The 19,992-nt window shown below is 39.1% G+C and overlaps 1 pseudogene; it reads right to left on the minus strand.

Annotated features, from left to right (window-relative positions):
- Positions 1 to 6,850: 6,850 nt before the first annotated feature.
- Positions 6,851 to 7,412, minus strand: LOC138394070 (AP-3 complex subunit sigma-2-like; annotated as a pseudogene).
- Between the last annotated feature and the right edge of the window lie 12,580 nt (positions 7,413 to 19,992).

Here is a 19,992-nt window from a genome sequence, read left to right on the forward strand (position 1 = left end):
CACATTGTACCTCATAAATATATACAAGTATCATATGTGTAATTTTAAACATTTAAAAATCTTGTTTAAGAAAAACTTGAAATTGTATCTGCTGATTGCATTCACTCGTGTCCTTACAAATACCACCCTTTTAATATTTAGGTGAATTTAAAGTAAGGTAAGAACTTGCTATTCCTTCTATGTAGTACCTTTATTTCTCATTCACTGTTAAAATAAAAGTAGCCCTTGAGGTCCAACCTTTATATGTGGTGTCCTCTTAAATATCCCACCTTTGGCAGGCTCTAGGCTTATCTTAGATCCCTGAATTCTATCAGATGAAAACCCCAACATGTCTGGTGTTCAGCAGAAAATCCAAAGACAAAAGCTAGCTTTGGCTTTCAATTACTTCCCACTTAGGTTTTTGACTTGTGCTACCTCAGCAGCGTTTATAAACAGAAGGAATTTTTAAAAATATTTAATCAGTATCATAGTTGTTTTAGCCAGCTGAGTCATTGATATTTACCCACTTTACAATGCTTCTCAGCATATCATCTTCATATTACTTTGGCATAATAATTCTCTCCACCCATTGTTTTACTGTGCTGTACAGCAGGTGGTAGGTATAACTCTCAAATTTGTAAGAACCAATCGATAGTAGTGTTATTGTTGAAGACAATAAAAATACCTATGAAAGACTGAGATAAGGTAATATTCTAATTGTTCTGCATACAAGAAAGATAAAAGTGAAAAAATGGTGAAGGTTTGTTGTCTAAAAAAGAAAATTTATTTATGTTTTTCACTAACTGATAACAGGAAATGACTACTGGAGAAGTATTTCCACAAATTCCATAACCAGTCCAGTCTGAATTCACCCAGTCACAAATCCACCTTGCACATGAGACAGCAAGGGCACAAAAACAATTCTCATTTATTTTTTTATATATTTGACACTATTCCAGGCAAGTGTGGTAAGTGATCCCACGACTTGATTAAATGAATAAATAAATATTCCATATGACCCTATTTCATTTTATATCCTTTAGTCACATATGACCTTATCTTGGTGTTTATCCTCTTTCAAATGCATCCTATGCTATCATAATTTTAACAGATCTCTTTACTTCCCCTCAAATCATTTCGCATGTATGTGCTAGATGTCTTTTCAGTTAGAATGTAAGCAGTCACATATGAAGTGTCAACTCAAGTTTAGAAGGAGTTCCAACTGAGAATCTTCCACAGAAGGAGTTACTTAGACTGACCTCTATTGAAGAATGTACTAATCATAAAGGCGAAGAGTATCGAGGCGATGACAAAACACAGGAAAAAGATGGCAGTGACTGTTGGGTCACTATGTTGGATGACCCTCTCTTGTACAACCTACCAAAACAATCAGGAAGCTAGATTAGTCCCATTCGAAGTGGTGTCACAGAAAAACAACGGAAGTTTGAGTGGCTCAAGTAAAACAGATCACACTGCTCAGTGAGATGCAAAGTTAACTAAATAATTCCTTTCTCACAGAGAGCCACCAATCTAAGGCTCATTTTGCTTGGTGATAGATTGAGCGGCTTCTGAATTTCCACGGTAGAATCAACGTAAAACACATTTACTCTTCTGCAATATAAAATTCACTAAGCCCCCACCACAATTACTTTATCCTTCTCAAAGCTGAGCTGCAGCATGCTGCATTCAGGTAGATACTTGCCTTGAGAAATAAAGCCATGTGCAGTACAGAGGTGATACACATACACAGTAATAAGGCTGTAACGAAATATGCAGCCCAGAGCATCCAACTACTGAGTCCTACAATGAGCTGGTACTCCTGTGGGAGAGTGAACACAAATCAAATATCATGAAAAAAATTCGTTATTTTTGAAATGCATCCACAAGTATTATCTGATGTAATTCCCACAACAGTCTATGTAAGTTTGATATTATTATCCCCATTTTACAGAGGAAGAAATCAAGACTCAGAATAGTCAAGTGACCTAATCAAAGTCATCCACCTAGTCAGTGGCAGAACTATGATTCCAACTCAAAATTTTGAATCCAGAATTCTTTTCCTCAATAACCTACCAGTTATGGTTTTGACACAAGAAAGATTTAAATAAAAATTTAAAACTCAAAAAGCACATTTAGGAATAACATTGATCACGTGTTGGGCAGATTTGAGGGGGAGGGGATAGGTGTATACATACATAATAAGTGCGATGCACACCATCTAGGGGATGGACACGCTTGAAGCTCTGATTCGGGGGAGGGGAACAAGGCATCTAATTTGATAAGTAGCCCCCCAAACACCTTAATAACAAAGAAAGTCATTGAAAAGTGTGTGCAAAATTCCAAAATTTGAAGTTAATTATGTATAAATCCATTTCCATTGATTTCTACCTCCCAGGTATTTCTGAAACTTTTCCCTCTCTATTCCCATAGACTAAACCACCTTAGCTCAAGCCCTTCCTACTTTTCTTCTGGTCTGTGATTATTACCCAGCATTGGTTCCTCACCTTTATTCTTGCCTTCATTGTCAAATTTTGTCAACAAACTATGGCCTGTGGGCCAAATCCAGCCCACAGATTATCTTTGTGTGTCCTGCAAGCTAAGAATGGTTTTTACATTTTTAAATGGTTAAAAAAAAAAAAAACAGAAAAAATATGTAACAGAGAAGTATGTGGCCCACAATGCCTAAAATACTATCTTGTGCTTTCCAAAAGAAGTCTGTCAATCCTTGATCTAAGCCATCCTCCATATCCCTTTTCAGAGCCATTTTTCTGAAGGCAACACTGATAGGAACAAGGCCCATTCCCCACCCCCAGTGCTATCTGCCTGGTGAACTCCTATTTATCCTTCATTGCTCAGAACAAGCATCAGCCCCTCTCTGTACTTCAAGAACAACTTTTCCACTCCCTTAGGGTACTTACCTATTATAAATTAACTCATTTCACTATTATCTCGACTAAACCTTTAACAATGTGTGAATAGGAATTCTGTCTTCTCTACCATTTGTTGAATGCTTACAACAGGTTAGAGATGGACCTAGATACTTTTTAAAATAATATCTCATTTAATTCCTCCTTATAACCCTAAAAAGTAGGCATTATTACCTTCAACTTATATCTGAGGAAACAGGCTATGATCAAAGAGTTAAACATTTGTGAAGCCAGGATTTAAACCTAAGACCTATCAGAATTCCTGGAACAAAGTAGGTAATTAATAAATAAATGTTGAACAAATTAATGGTGACACAGATGAATCAATGGCTTTCTCTCTGACTTTAGAGCCATTATTCTTTACAATGTGTTACTGATTTGACTTAATATTGAAAGTTGGCTGGGCATGGTGGCTCACGCCTGTAATCCTAGCACTCTGGGAGGCCGAGGCAGGTGGATTGCTTGAGGTCAGGAGTTCGAGACCAGCCTGAGCAAGAGCGAGACCCCGTTTCTATCAAAAAAATAGAAACAAATTATCTGGCCAACTAAAAATACAGATAGAAAAAATTAGCCGGGCATGGTGGCGCATGCCTGTAGTCCCAGCTACTCGGGAGGCTGAGGCAGGAGGATCGCTTAAGCCCAGGAGTTTGAGGTTGCTGTGAGCTAGGCTGATGCCATGGCACTCATTCTAGCCCGGGCAACAGAGCAAGACTTTGTCTCAAAAAAAAAAAAAAAAAAAAAAAAAAAAATGAAAGTTATCTCAAATGAGATTTGAAGGAATAAAACTTGGCAGAGATTCACAGAATCACAGAATCTTGAGTTGAACTATAGCTTAAATTCATCTAATTTAAGAGCTCACATAATTACTTCTTTGTTGCCAATTTTATTCCTAAAAACATTCAGGGCATTTAATCTTTGACCTCTTTCCACAGCATTTTTGTCAAATAGTCATGTAGTCAATAAAACTACAAGCCAAATCAAGAATTTACATAAAAACAAAACATCAGAAGATTGATAAATGACATAGTGCACTCTGTAGCCAGTCGATGTTTGTATATTGCTACTGCAACGTAACCATTCATCAGTGCCAAATGTGTGGAAATAATCCGACTTTCCACACGAATCTATCCCACAGGCCCATAATGTTACAAAGGAAATAAGTTACCTTTAATCTCTTTTCTTTTTCTGATGTGATGGTCCTGATGAGGGTAAGTTCATTTTGAGAAAATGCAAATAAAACCATCCAAGAGAAAACATTCAAAAATGACCACATATGACCATCATGATAATAAGCTGGGTATGGAAATCTCTGAGCCAAAATGCTGGCATTATCAAACATCCTTTCTGCATCTCTGCCATTGTGATACATCATGATGGCCTTATCTAAGGAATGCTGCACAATCAGGAACCCTTCTTTGATGTACCCTAAATGAGAAAAAAGATTGTCAAGATCATTTTACTAAGAAACAGCCAGGCAAACAAAGGAGGCAATCCAGGTAATTTAAAGCTTTTAGCTCAGAGAACAAAACAATTTCACAAATACTGACTGTAATTTGTGATAAAACATATAACACACAAACTAAAATATTACATGAAAGTGATACAGTTGCTTTATGTAACTTTATCAGCCAAATTAAATGAGAATTCAAGGAAATATTAGACTGACCAATTGCTATAGTTTGAATGTATCTGTCCCTCCAGAATTTATATGTTGGAAACTAATAACCAATGTCATAGTGTTAAGATGTCGGGCCTTTTGGGAAGTGATTAAGTCATGATCACCAAACCTTCATGAATAGGATTAATAATCTTATAAGAGGTTGAAGGGAGTGTCCAAGTCCCTTTTCCCTTTTTCTCTTTTGCCATGTGAGGACACAGTGTTAGTCACCTCCAGAGGACAAAGCAATGGGTGCCATCTTGGAAGCAGAGAACTTAATCTTCCAGCACTTTTATCTTGGATTTACCAGCCTCCAGAACTGTGAGAAATAAATTCCTATTGCTTTTAAATTACCCAGTCTGTGGTATGTTGTTATAGCAGCCCAGAACGAACTGAAACACCTCTATACATTGGACAAATGGACTAGAAATGAATTTTAAAACAAGCAGTAATACAATCACATTTACAATAGCACTAAAAAGAATAAAATACTTAGGGATAAACTTAACCAAGGGGATGAAAGACTGATATGTATCCAGCTCCCAAATGGGTGACTCCAGCTCAGCCTCTTATGCTCCAGAAACTGCTGGTACAGGTGGCAGTGGGTTTCCTATGGAGGTGACTCATCATTTGTAACATGGCAACTGAACCTTCTGCTCCCATGAGGAGAATGTATTTTAAACTTGGGCAGAGTGGTAATTCTGGGATATTCCACATGTTGTCAGCTTTAACCTTCTACAGACAGAGGGCCTCTCCTCTGTGAGGAGGGATCTCGCTGGTGTGTGTGTGGCGGCCGGGGGGAGGGTTGCTCTCTCTATCAGCTGAAATGTGGTGGGCATGCACCAGGTATATGTGCAGGACACAATCCTGCACATAAACACCTGTGAGAACAGAACAGGGATTGTAACAGTGGGAAACAAATTCTCTAGGAGGTGGTAACCAAAAGGCTTGGCTCTACAAAAGGATTCTGGGTATAACAATCTTTGTAGAGCCTGCAGGTGACTCTGGTTCCATAAAATCCTGCCCTTACTTGCCACTCACCACATCCCCAAATCAAAAGGGCCAGCCCTTTTCTACCTAGGGTACCTCACAAGCAAGTAAATGCTACAGGACCTCAGAAGCCTGTGATGCTAAGGATGAAGACTCTAGTCAGAGAATGTGCTCAGTCCCCATGGTGGGGTTCTGGGAAGCATGTGGACCTGCTCAACACAGTCCCAAATCCCTGGGAGTGGCTGTGTGTGAGAGGTAAAGGTGTGGGTGGCTTAGGCATGTTTACTCCCCCTGAGGAAGACAGGTCCTCTCATATCTGCAGTGGCCATATGCATCGGAGAGTGACATGGCTGCACAGGTGAGAACTGAGCACACCCAAGCAATGTCCATATGAATCCCTTCCCCATTCCATGCCAAACAGTCTTCCCCAGACAGAAAGGTTCAGGGTCCCAAGGCTTTACTCTTCTAAGGCTCAAAATGGGTTCTGTTTCAAGACTTGATTGGCTTTGCTTGTTTTAAGGACTTGAGTTCAGCCCAATCCTCCACCTTCAGAAAAACTGACACAGGTTGAGAATTTTGTTGTTCTTTTTCTTTAATTTCAGAATACAGGGGTACAAATGATTTGGTTACATAAATTGCTTTGGTACCATGCCCATCCCCCATTAGGTGTGATTTTACCCACCCCCTCCTTCCCACTCCTACCTGCCCGACACCCAATGAATGTTATTTCCATATGTGCACATAGGGGTTAACCAATTAGTTCCAATTTAATGGAGTACATGTGGTGTTTGTTTTTCCATTCTTATGATACTTCACTTAGAAGAATGGTCTCCAGTTCCATCCAGATTAATACAAGAGGTATTAATTCACCATTTTTTATGGCTGAGTAGTACTCCAAGGTATGCATTTTATTAATCCATGCATGTATTGATGGACACTTGAATTGTTTCCACATCTTTGCAGTTGTGAATTGTGCTGCTATAAGCATTCAAGTGCAGGTGTCTTCTTTATAGAATGTCTTTTTTTCCTTTAGGTCAATACCCAGTAGTGGGATTGCTGGATCAAATGGCAGTTCTACTTTTAGTTCTTTGAAGAATCTCCCTACTACTTTCCATAGAAGTTGTACTAGTTTGCAGTCCCACCAGCAGTGTATGAGTGTTGCTATCTCTCCACATCCATGCCAACATTTGTTGTTTTGGGACTTTTTGATAAAAGCCATTCTCAACAGAGTTAGGTGATATCTCATTGTGGTTTTGATTTGCATTTCCCTGATGACTAGAGATGTTGAGCATTTTTTTCATGTTTGCAGGTTGGGGACTTTAATGTTGAGATCACCGATATTGATGTTCCAAGGAATCTCAGGCAGATTGATGTCATTTCATAGCAGATACAACCCACACAGGGGCTGCTGAAAGGCCACTCTTGGATTTCTCCAGCCTGTTTTAAGCTTTAATCTGAGCCACGATTTCATACATGTTTGTTTCCAACACCATCCCACTCATCACCACCTCCTAGAGGATGTAGTGGAAGATCAAATCCTGTTCACACACACTTTTGAAACACTTATCCAGAGTCTCCACAAAAACATGGATGATGTCCATGATCCCAAATTCACTCTCTGATGAATCCACACAAAACACAAAGTAGAGGGTAGCCTAGTGTTGGTAAATCAGTTTGTAGTCAGAGCCACCAATCAAACTTCTACCCTGCAAGAAGTTACAGATGTTGTCATCTCACTTGAGGACTAGATGGAAAGTCTCTTGAACAATCTGCTGTTTAATTTCTTCTGGGAAATGCTGGTAGAAGTGGACTAGCCATGGTTTCCTATGGTTGTTGAAAACCAGAATTGCCTGAATCATCTTTGCCAACCACACTTCACTCAGCACTGGCTGCTCCCAGAAGGCATGTGCACTAATATATGGAAACATAAAAGAACTCATACTTTTATGAGAGAAACTCTTTTTATGTGAGAAAGGTATTAAAGGATTCAATTTTCCTAGTGCTTTTAAGGACATAAAAATGATTGACGCTGGAGAAATACCCTTTGACTATCAGGGTATAAGAAATGTGATAAAGCCTTCAGTTCTTCCACTTATTTTTGAAAGCATGGAAGATTTCACAGTATAGAAAAGCTTTATTAATGAAAACATGTGGTAAGGCCTCCAGGTATTCTACTTCCATTTGAAATCATGAAAGAACTTATTTCTGAGAAAAGCTCTATAAATGTACAGAATGTGAGAACACCTTCATTTCTCTCACATACATTCAAAAATACAGGGTAACACACACTGGAGATGGACCTTATAAACAAAGGAATGCATGCTGGATTGAAACCCTAGTTTGCACAATATAGGAAAGTTTTCAGTTTTAACCATTTCAAAAATTATATCAAAACTCCCATGGGTAAGAAATCTTATAAGTAACTTGGAAAGCCTGATGCAAATTCATTATGGTATAATGCTCAACAAAATGGACATGAATGAAATGTTATACAAGATTATAAAAACACTGCTAAAAGAAATTTTAAAAGATACAAATAAGTAGAAACATATTCTGTATCTGGGGATTGAAAGACTTAATATTGTTAAGTCCATACTACCCAAAGAGACCTACAGATTTAGTGAAATCCCTAACAAAATTCCAGTGGAATTTTTTTTCCACAGAAATAGAAAATAACATCCTAAAATCCATGTGTGAAAGCTCAAAGAACCCTGAGTAGCCAAAACAATCCTGAGAAAGAACAAAGCTGGAGGTTCATATTTTCTGATTTCAAAACATATTACAAAGATACTTTAACCAAAAAGAGTACGTTACTGGCATAAAGTAAGGCATATAGATCAATGGCACAGAATAGAGAGCCCAAAATAAACTCTCACATATAAGGCCATATGATCAAGAAAGGTGCCAAAACTACATAATGGAAAAAGGATAGTCTCTTCAATAAATGGTATTGGGAAAACTGGATATCCACATGCAGAAGAATGAAACTGGATCCTTACCTCGCACCATATACAAAAATTACATCAAAAGGAATTAAAGTCCTAAACATAAGACCTAAAAATGAAAAACAAATCTTAGAAGAAAATATAGAAGAAAAGCTTCATGACATAGGATTTGGCAATGATTTCTTGCATACAACAGCAAAAACACAGGCAACAAAAGCAAAAATAGACAAATGGACTACATCAAACTTAAAAACTTCTGTGCAGCAAAGGAAGCAATCAACAGAGTAAAAGGGCAGCTTATGGATTTGAAAGAAAATATTTGCATATCACATATCTTATAATGGGTTAATATCCAGAATGTATAAAGAACTCCTGTAACTCAACAATCAAAACACAAATACCCATTAAAAAATGGACAAAGGACTTGAATAGACATTTCTCCAAAGAAAATATACAAGTGGCCGACAAGCATATGAAATGGTGCTCTATATCACTAATCATCAGGGAAATGAAAATCAAAACCAAAATGAGGTGTTACCTCACCCTCATTAGGATGGCCACTATAAAAAAAAGGAAAACCAGAAAATAACAAATGTTGGTAAGGATGTGGAGAAACCGGATCCCTCGTGCATTACTGATGGGAATGTAAAATGGTGCAGCCATTATGGAAAACATGATAGAGGTTCCTCAAAATATTAAAAATAGAATTACATAGATTCCAGCTATCCCACTTCCTGATATATATCTAGAAGAATTAAACAGTATCTCAAAGAGATATTTTCACACCCATGTTCGTTGTACCATTATTTGCAGTAAAGAGGTGGAAGCAACCTAAATGTCCATCAGTGAATAACTGGATAAACAAAATGTGGTATAAACACACACACACACACACACACATATACCCACACACACATACATAAAAATATATTTTAATTACCATTGCATAATTAAAAGTCATTAATCAACTCAAAAGAATAATATGGAACCATAAGTATACAGGCCATGTTAATATAGGAAAATGTAAGCCAGAGAAGCCAAAATTTACCAACTAAGATTATATAAATGCATGAATATACAAAGTTAAGGAAATGATTTAAAATAATATAAAGACACTTTTCAAATATATAAGGTTTTCTATATGTTTGTTTTTACAATAGAAATTAAATTTAAAAAATTAACTGCCACAGTGAATGAACAACTTTCTTTTTTTGTTTTTTTGTTTTTTTTTTTGAGACAGAGTCTCACTCTGTTGCCCAGGCTAGAGTGAGTGCCGTGGCATCAGCCTAGCTCACAGCAACCTCAAACTCCTGAGCTCAAGCGATCCTCCTGTCTCAGCCTCCTGAGTAGCTGGGACTACAGGCATGCGCCACCATGCCCGGCTAATTTTTTCTATATATATTTTTAGCTGTCCATATAATTTCTTTCTATTTTTAGTAGAGATGGGGTCTCGCTCTTGCTCAGGCTGGTCTCGAACTCCTGAAATCAAACGATCCGCCCACCTTGGCCTCCCAGAGTGCTAGGATTACAGGCGTGAGCCACCACGCCTGGCCTAACTTTCTTATATGTTGGGAAAAAACTGAGGTATACAAGTAATGACAGCTAGCATGCAACAAAAATAACAATATAAGTATGCTTAAGGATCTGCTCACCAGGATCTCCCCCGTCTGCTTCATGTGGGTTTCTGGGTCCTAGAGTAGGTATTCTTGGAAAGAGAATAGATGTATTCCACTCTTTTTTTCTCTGGCTTTTAAGGAACTTCAATGAATGATTAGAGAGCTCACTAAAATTACTAAAACGCAGGCGATATTTTACCTAGAATGAACAATAGAAAACAAATATTTTAAACCAATGAACATTGAAAAGCAAATTTTAGCAGTGAAAAGAAAACAAAATGCAAATTTAAAAACTGTGTATTGAGGACAGAGTGAGCAACTCAGGGTTCTAAATGATGAGAAACTATGGTATAACTGTCACAAGGGACAAGTAGCAAACCTCATGTGATATAATCACAGTCAAAATTTGAAAGTGACTGAACTTATATCTGTCCTCTTTCATCTTGTGGCATTTTGCTTCTGAATTTCAAAGACACAACAGTATACCTTGAGTTTCTAGACCCATAATTGTCCTGTCTACTGAGTGAAAGAAACATCAAAAAGTCTATTAAGGTGAGATCAGCAAGACAGCAGAGTAAGAGATCCCAGACTTCACTACCTCCTAGAGCAAGCTCAATTAGCAATGATCCACAGACAAGAATACCTGGATGAAAACCCTAAAACTTGGGAATAAGCCTAAGTCACCTGCATGAGTCCACAGAACTGAATAAAAGGTACATTAAAAGGGTAAGAGAAACAGTCTCACTTTTACTGCATTGCCCTCCCCCTCCCCCAAGTCAGCACAGCTCCACATAGGGAGGATCCCCCAGGGCCCACAATTTCTACAGTAAAGAAAGAGACCCAGAGGCAGACATCCAGCTTTCCTAGCATCCAAGATGCTTCTCAGGAAGCCCACTCAAGTCTCACCTCACAGATCACGTAAAGGAAAATGGCATAGCTAGATCACTTGGGGTCAAGAAAAAACAAAGCAAGGAGATAGAGTCCATAATGACCAGCACACAGATTTGGTGGTAATTTTGTTACCTGCCAGCAGTAGTGCTTGATCAGAGGTGCCAGTTAACAGCACAGCCCATTCGCACAGCTGAGCTGGTTGCTCCCAGAAGTGGTGAGAAGTTCTACCTGGCTTGAATATCAAGACAGTCAGCCTCCAAGACCAGCCTCAGACTCTACCATGGGTCCTGTCCAAAGAGGGACAGACCTGCCATGCCTAAGGAATTTAGTCAGTGCTTGGTTTAACCTCAGAGCCTCCCCCTAGACTCCATCCACGGAGGGAGAGGACTGAACAGTAAATTTTACCAAAGAGTAGTTGCTATACTTGCTACACACAGGAGTTTAATTAGTGCACAACCCAGCCTCAAAGCCCATCCTAAGGGCTCCACTAAGGTAGGGAAGCAAATGTCAACCATACATTTCAACTGAGCATAGCAGCTACTCCTGTTCATTCCAATCAGTGTCTCTACCTAACCTTGGGGCCCCTCCTGCAACTGGGTCTGACTGCTGAACTCAAATGGCAGTACTTTCTGGCAGGGAACACACCCTATGGCCCAGCCCAGTAAGAGGCAATTGCAGTGCCTATCCAGCAGCTCAGCCTGATTGCAGAGCTCATGCAGTGGTCTTGCTGGACAGCAGAGCCCAGCAAGGTGGCCAACCTGAATTCAGAGCAAAGGCAGCAGCTCCAGCCATTTGGAGAACAAGAAAGCAAGCTCTGCCTGTGCAGGGCCTTTACAAATTGCCTATCCAGAATTACATGCAATAGTAAACAAAGTTCTAATCCTGCTAAAGAACACTCGTAAAAGCTAGAAAAGGTGGCTGTCTCCTCAAATGTGCAGACATCAGTGCAAGGTCACAAAGATTACAAAGACTCAAGAAATCATGACACTTCCAAAAGGAACTAGTAGAAATCAAACAAAGCACCCTAAGAAAGGGAGATCTATGAAATAACAGAAAAACTGTTCAGAATAAGCCTCTTTAAAGAAGTTCAGTGAACTACAAGAATATATGGATACAAATTAAATTAAATTTATAAAATGATACATTAACAAAAATGAGAGGCTTGACAAAGACATAAAAACAACAATAAAATAGAAATCCTAGATATGAAGAATACAATGACTAACCTTAAAAATGCATTAGAAAGCTTTAACAGCAGTTTCAATCAAGCTGAAAAAAGAATAAGTGAACTCAAAGACAGAACATTTGAAGTTATGTAGAAGAGCAAAAAGAAAAAAGAATGAAGAAATCCTGTAGGAAGTATGGGAAACTATCAAGAGAAATGACTTATACATAATAGGAATTTAAAAAAGAAAAAAAGAGAAAAAGGGCCAGAAATATATTTAAGAAAATAATGGATGAAAACTTCCCTAATCTGGAGAAAGCAGCCAACATCCAGGTACTGGAAGTGCACACAGGACTCCAACCAAATTCAATTCAAAAAGAGAAGGTCATTACAAAACACTGAGGAAGGAAATCACAGAGGATATAAACAAATGGAAAAACACATCATGCTTATATGCTTGTGGATCAGCAGAGTCAACATTGTTAAAATGTCTATACTACCCAAACTGATTTACAGATTCAATGTGATCCCCATTAAAGTACTCAAATAATTTTGTACAGATCTAGAAAGAATAAATCTACACTTCGTTTTTGTGAGAGATGAGAGGCATAGATCCTGTTTCAGTCTTCTACACGTGGCTATCCAATTTTCCCAGCACCAGTTACCAAATAAAGTAGGCACATGTGGAAAGAGTGAGAAGGAAATGGGATAGAAAGAACACTTATTGCCTGCTAGTTATTTTCATTTCTCTCCCATTTCATTGTCAAACACTTGTATCCTAAATGCAGGATTTGGCTCTATGTATAGATATTATAATTTGATCATTTCCCTCAACACTAGGCAGCACATCTATAAGATCTGGTAAAGAGACACACCAAGTCACCAAATTCAAAGCACTGTCCTTTTCTGTCCTCCTTGAGGGATACCACAGTCTTTCTCAGCATCTGTAGATGTTCTAATTCTGAGCCAAATAGGGGTTCCCAGAGATTTAGGAGAGAAATTAAGTAATTCACTCGAAAGAAAGAAGCTTTTCATATAGGAATCTCTGCTAGTGCTTATGTATCTGCTTTTACCCCAGATCTTTTTAATGTGGCTATATGCTTATTTACTTAACTACCATCTGCAGGGATGGAAGCATCTTCCTGGTCAGGTAGATTGGCAAAGTTAGTAGCCTTACTAAAGTTCCTGGTGAGATAGGGAATCAGCCGGCGCTGTGTGATAAGACCCCAACCAAGGTCTCCAATAAAACAGGAGGCAGTAAAGAAGCCAGCCAAAGCCAGCCAGAACCAAGATAGCCATAAAAAATGACCTCAGGTTACCCTCACTGCTCATTATAACCTGCTTATAACGTATTAGCACACTAAAAGAAACTCTCACCAGCATCATGACAGTTTACAAATGCCATGGCAACTCAGGGAAGTTACCCTACATGGTTTAAAAAGAGGAGGAACCCTCAGTTCTGTGAACTCCCCACCCCTTTCCCAGAATCTTATGAATAATCCTCTCTCTGCTTAACATAAAATTAAATAGAAGGCATAAAATAATACTCCAGAAACTCACAAGGTGCTACTCTCTGTCGTTTTGAGAGATAGACGCTGCTCTGTCTATGGAGCAAGCCTTCCTTCTGTTTCTGTTACTTCAATAAACTTGCTTTTGCTCTACTGTGTTGGCTCACTCTTGGATTCTTCCCTATGCAAAGCCAAGAACTCACTTGGCCTTCAGGCCAGACCCCAGTTTTGAGACCTATCTTTCTGTATCACTATCACTTCACTTATTAATTTAAGACCTTAAGGTTGCAGATACTGTTTCTTCTCTTCTGTGTAAGGTAATGGTTAATAGCACAGGTATCAAAATTAGTTGGGGATGGATTCAAATTCTTGCTCTTATAAACTAGCAGTTATAAGCTGGGGCAAGTTACAATTTTTCCCACTTATAAAATGGGGATGTTACCAGTATCTCATTAAATCTCTGAAATCTAAAAATATAATTATCAGGTCTTTAGATAAAACTTTCTTACCTTCAGTGGCAATCTGTCATTGCTGTTTTTGAAGTTATGATCAAAAACAATAGCAGCCAGCACGTGAGCTTTCCTATATTTGTACTTAATGTACTTCTCAAAAGCTTCTTCTGAGGAAAAGCCTCGAACTGTAGAGAAATAATTTAAGTAAATTATCCACATAAATGTGAAATGTCTAATGGTCATTGATGTCTGTATTATGAATACCATAATATTGTAATATTATAAATTTCAAGACATTACTTAAAAATTGACATCACAAACCACCTAATAGATATTGGGGGTACATAAAAATTCTGAAGTGTACTATAAAAGCTATATCACATTATGAATATCTAATCATTACCATAACTGTATATTGAGGTAAATAGGACAGGGGAAATCTCAACTGTGTTTTGAAATCTACTGATTTTTTTTGAAAAGAGTATTCTAAGATAATTAACAAGTGACAAATTGATTTCTATGGAAAATATGACAGTTTAGAAAATAAACTGAAGTTGTACAATAAAAAATATTGTACATTCATAACTACTTTTCTCATTCACAAATTAATCTGTATGAAATTTAGAAATACACATTCACAAAACCACACTCTCACACACACATACAGATAACTTAAATAACTAAAATTTTTCCCTAGGAATTAAAATATTTATAACATAAATAGGATGTTAAAGTCTTTGACACCCTCTATATAAAGTAACAAATAATTATTGAGAGAAATAAATATAACTTTTTAAAAATTAAGTGAGAGAAATAAATATAATTTTTAATTAAATTAATTTTTTTAAATTCAAAGGTTTAAAGAAATCCATGCTGTAAAGGCATCTTTGCTGTAGAAACTGACATATAGGGTTGCATTGTTAATGCAATTTTTATGTGAATTTACTAGCTGATTCTAAAATTTATACAGAAATACAATGGGTGAAGAACAGCCATGACAACTAAAGAACAGATTGGAAAACTTCCTTCACAGGCTTACCAGGATATAATAAAACTATAGTAGTTAAGACAGCATCAGACCAACATAACAATATGCAAATGGATCAAAGGATCATAATAGACAGCCCATAAATACACTTATGAATATATCAATAATTTGTGATAAAATGGTAAGACAGAATATTGGTCTTTTCCATAAACAGTAATAAGTCAAATAAATATCCATATGGGAATAAATGAAACCTCACAACATTAGGAAAATCGATTCCTTCTCAGCTATATATTTGCATGATAAAATGGTAATTCATAGTAGTAGGGAGTGATATTTTCCATAAACAGTAATAGGTCAAATGCATATCAATGTGAAAATAAATGAAACCTCACACTATTTAAGAAAACCAATTCCTGGTGAACTGTATATATGCCTGTAAAGCACAATACAAAAAAGCCTCCCTCAACATAATGGAGAATATCTTCATGATTCTGGAATAGGGAAAGTTATTTAAAAAGAACACAAAGCACAATAAACATAATAGAAAAGACTGATAAATTAGGCTTTACTAAAATTAAGAACAACTCTACTCCAAAAGATACCACGAAGGCAAGACACAACCTTGGAGAGCTGATATGCAATATCTATAATCAACAACTAAATAGATAAATAACTCCTACATACAAATCAATAAAAAAATAGCCAACTCAATAGAAAAATGAACAAAATATTTGAACAGGCTTGTCGCAGAACAATAAGAAAAAATATCCAAATGACCAATAATAATATGAAAATATGTACAATCAGATTAGTAATCAGGGAAAAGCAAATTAAAACTATGATTCTACTGCACGCTTCTCAAAATGGCTAAAATTTTATAAAGTTATATATTTCATTCACTAAATTAAAAATATTAATTAGAATTTTCCTTTTTCTATATATGCAGAAACATATGACGTTTCACCAAAATTTTAAGTGATTAATGCTGTTTTCTCTATCTCTGCCTCTCAATAGAATCCAGTGAACTGGTTCCACCATATTTATAACTGATGTTATAAAGGCAGGAGTTTTCTTCCAGTTCCAAGCACAAAGGACCTGAGCTAAAACAAACTCCATTTGCTTCAAACTAATAAAAATGCTGTATACAATTTAATACAATACATAACTAATAACAAAAAGAAAGCCAAGGTGGTCAGAGCAAGATGCTGGACCAGAGACACCACCAGCCAGAGCGTCTCTGTGAGGAGTAGTTTTAGATGAAAGAGAAAAAACAGACAGACAAACAAAGATCGGATGAAGGTTGGAAGGAAGAGTGCCTGAACCTGCAGGACATCCCATGGGAAGAGGTTGCAAGAACCGGAAGGAGAAAGGCATCGGCAGGGATTAAGCCCTGAGAGGCTTGGAGACCAGCAAGAAAGGTAGGTGGCGCAGTTAAAATCCCCCTCCCATGCATGTGGGACCATTGCGGGAGGCACCTGAGCTGCTAGAGAGACCTTCTGCTGACATAAACCAAGAGACTGCTGTCACCAGTGAGCAGAGAGCTTCTTGTGGACAGGACACTAGGCTCCCAGGCCCCTTGGAGCACCTCCCGCCCCACAGACCACAGCCAACCAGCAGGCGCCATATTGTTCCTCTCCCCCCTGGTTGCCTTTGTCGTTCTGAGGGGACCTCAATCCCTCAGCTTCCATCTTGCTCATCCCCACACAGACATTTCCCAACTCTGGCCCAAACTGCAGGAATCACAGGGTCCAGTGGGTCCTGGGTAATCTGCATGGCTCCACAGCCTGGTCATTTTCAGAGACACGGTCAGAGATGACAAGAGTGTGGACTGTCCTCCACCTAGACTCTTATTCTCCCCTCCCCCCTCCCCCACCCACAGCTCCTGAGACAATTGACCTTTTTCTTTTTTTACCGTTTTTGATTGAAAGTCTGTTTTATCATAAAAGTATAGCTACTCCTGTTCATTTTTGTTTTCCGTTAGCATGGAATACTTTTTTCTACACCTTTACTTTCAGTCTCTATGTGTCTTTACAGTCTTTACAGCAAGGTGAGTTTCATTTAAGTAGCTTACAGTTGGATTTATGTCTTTTTATTCATTCTGCCAATACCTCTATCTTTTCAGTGGAACATTTAGTTCACTTACACGCAAGGTTAATATTAATATCTGAGGCATTGTTCCTGTCATGTTATTGTTTTCTAGTTGATTTATAAATTCTTTGTTTCTTCCTTTTTGTCTTTTTATCTCTGCGTTCAATGGGGTTGAAATTCTGTCATGTTGCCATTTAATTCCTTTATCTTCCTCCTTCGTGTGATTGTTTTATAAGATCTATGAGTTTTATATTTCCATCTGTTTTCATAATAGTGAATATGAACCTTTTGTTTCCATGCTGAAGACTTCTTTGAGCATTTACTATAGACCCATTCCGGTGGTGACAAATTCCCAGTGTTTGCTTGTCTGGGAAAGACTATGTCTTCTTCGTTTATGAAGTTAATTCTGGAAGAATGTAAAATTCCTGGCTGACAGGTTTTTTTTTTTTTGTTTGTTTGTTTTATTTCAGTACTTTGAAAATGCCATCCCTTTCTCTTCTGGCCTGTAAAGTTTCTGCTGAGAAGTCTGCTGTTAGTGGGATTGAGTTTCCTTTGTAGGTAACTACACACTTTTCTCTTGCTAATTTTAAAATTCTCTCTTTCACTTTGACTTCAGCCATTCTGATTATAAAATGCCATGGTGAAGTATTTTTTGCAATGTATTTTCCTGGGATTGCTGGGCTTCCTTATATCTGGATGTCTAACTCTCTTGCTAGATGGGAAGTTTTCATTGATTATTTCCTTAAATAGATTTTCTAAACTTTTGGGTATCTCCTTCCCCTCAAGAATATTGATAATTCATAAGTCTAGTCACTTTATGTAGTCTCAGATGTCTAGAAGGCTTTGTTCATTCTTTTTTATTCTTTTGTGTGTGTGTGAGTGAATGGATTATTTCAAAAGACTTGTCATCAAGTTCTAAGATTCTTTTTTCTGCTTGGTCTAATCTATTATTAAAGCTTTTCAATGTATTTTGTATTTCTTTCAATGAATTTTTCAGTTACAGAATTTCTGTTGGTATTTCAATTAGGATATCTATCTCCTTGGTAAATTTCTCATTCAGATCCTGAATTGATTTTCTGATTTCTTCACATTCGTTTTCAGGTTTTTCTAATGTGAACTGATGTGAAATCTGGTGTGATGTGTGTATACGTGACTGGATTATTTCAAAAGAGCTGTCGTCAAGTTCTGAGGTTCTTTCTTCTGCTCGGTCTAGCAGTAGCAGTGCTGGAGCAACTCACTGGCAACCAAGCATCCATTTTGGTGGTGTTGGTGGCTGTGCTGGGCTGGTGAGCTACTCCCCAGACCCACAGCTGCCCACAACAGGGTGATGGATATCGTCCAAGGGGTTTGTGGGAGTGCCCAGTCTTCCCTCTCCCTCCTTAGCATGGAGGTAGCTGCAGCGCCATCAGCCCATGCCTGGCCCAAGGGCAGGGTGTAGCCCAGCCTTAAACTTTCAAAATGGTGCCAGCTGTGGGCCCACAACCAGAGAGGACAGGGTCCCTCTCAGGCATGCAGCATGGGCAAGAAGCTGTGGGGAATGTGGTCTGCTTGAGTCTCAGTCTCACAGCAGCCCACAGCAGGGCAGTGGGAATTGTCCCAGGGGCATGAAGGAGTTCACAGTCTTTACCTCCCTCCTCAGTTGGGCTGTAGCTACAGTAGTGTCAGCCTGGCCCTGGCCTGGGTACATTTGTGAAGCTAGTGCTAAACTCTCGAGATAGCATCAGCTGTGGGCCTGAGACCAGAGTGGGTGGGGCCTGTCTCAGGCAAACAGCATGGGCAAGAAGCTGTTGGAAGTGTGGTCTGCTCACAGCTTGGTCTCACAGCAGCCCACAGCAAGGCAGTGGGTGTTAATCTAGGTGTGCACAGGAAAGTTTGGAGTCCATGTCCCCCCTCAGCCCAAACTCAGCCCACGGGTTGGGTGCAGCCCACTTTAAACTCTCAAAATCGGGCCATGAGCTCACAACCCGAGTGGGAGAGGCACCTTCCAGGCAAGCAGCATGGGCAAGAAGCTACGGGGAATGCCAGGGAATGCCGTACGCATGTCTTAGTCTCACAGCAGCCTGCTGCAAGATGGTGGGTGTTGTCCTAGGGATGCATAATAGAGCCTGATTTCCCTGTCGCTCCTCAGCTGGGGGAAGACTGCAGCCACATCAGCCTGAATTGGGCTCGGGGGCAGGGTGCAGCCCAGCATTAAACTCTCAAAATTGTGCCTTGGGCCTGTGACCAGAGAGGATGAGTTCCTCTCCCAGGCAAGCATTGAGAGTCAGAGGCTGTGGGAAATGTGGTCCACTCCTGTCTCAGTCTCAACAGCAGCCTGAGGCAGGGTGGTAGGGACCTTCCCAGAGGGCGTGGCAGCACCTGGCCTCCCCTCTACCTCCTTGGAGCAGCACGGTGGCTGCAGCCACGTCTGCAGATCTCCAGTACCTCGGCTCTCAGAACGGCACCCAGCGGAAGCTGCTCTAGGCTCAGATCTCCGTGGGAGTCCACGTGGCTTCCCTTTCTGGAGCAACGTCTGTGCACTATCTCTAAGCAGCTCCCTGTTACTGGCCCAAGTGCCGCATGGGTCGATGGGTTCTCCCGGAGCCAATACTGTAAAAACTCATTTCAGAGTGTGGAGCCCTGCGGGGGTGGGGGTGGGGGGGGTTGTCTTACTGTTTTCTTGCATCCAGGAGTTCTGGCTTTTAGCCAGTCCCCAGCCAGGCAAGCAGCCTCCAACCCTCACCTTATTTACTTTTGATACTTCCTGTCATTTTTCTGGTGACTCTTAGTGTTCTCTCCTAGAT

This window comes from Eulemur rufifrons, chromosome 14 (genome assembly GCF_041146395.1).
Source record: "Eulemur rufifrons isolate Redbay chromosome 14, OSU_ERuf_1, whole genome shotgun sequence".
Lineage (NCBI taxonomy): Eukaryota > Metazoa > Chordata > Mammalia > Primates > Lemuridae > Eulemur > Eulemur rufifrons.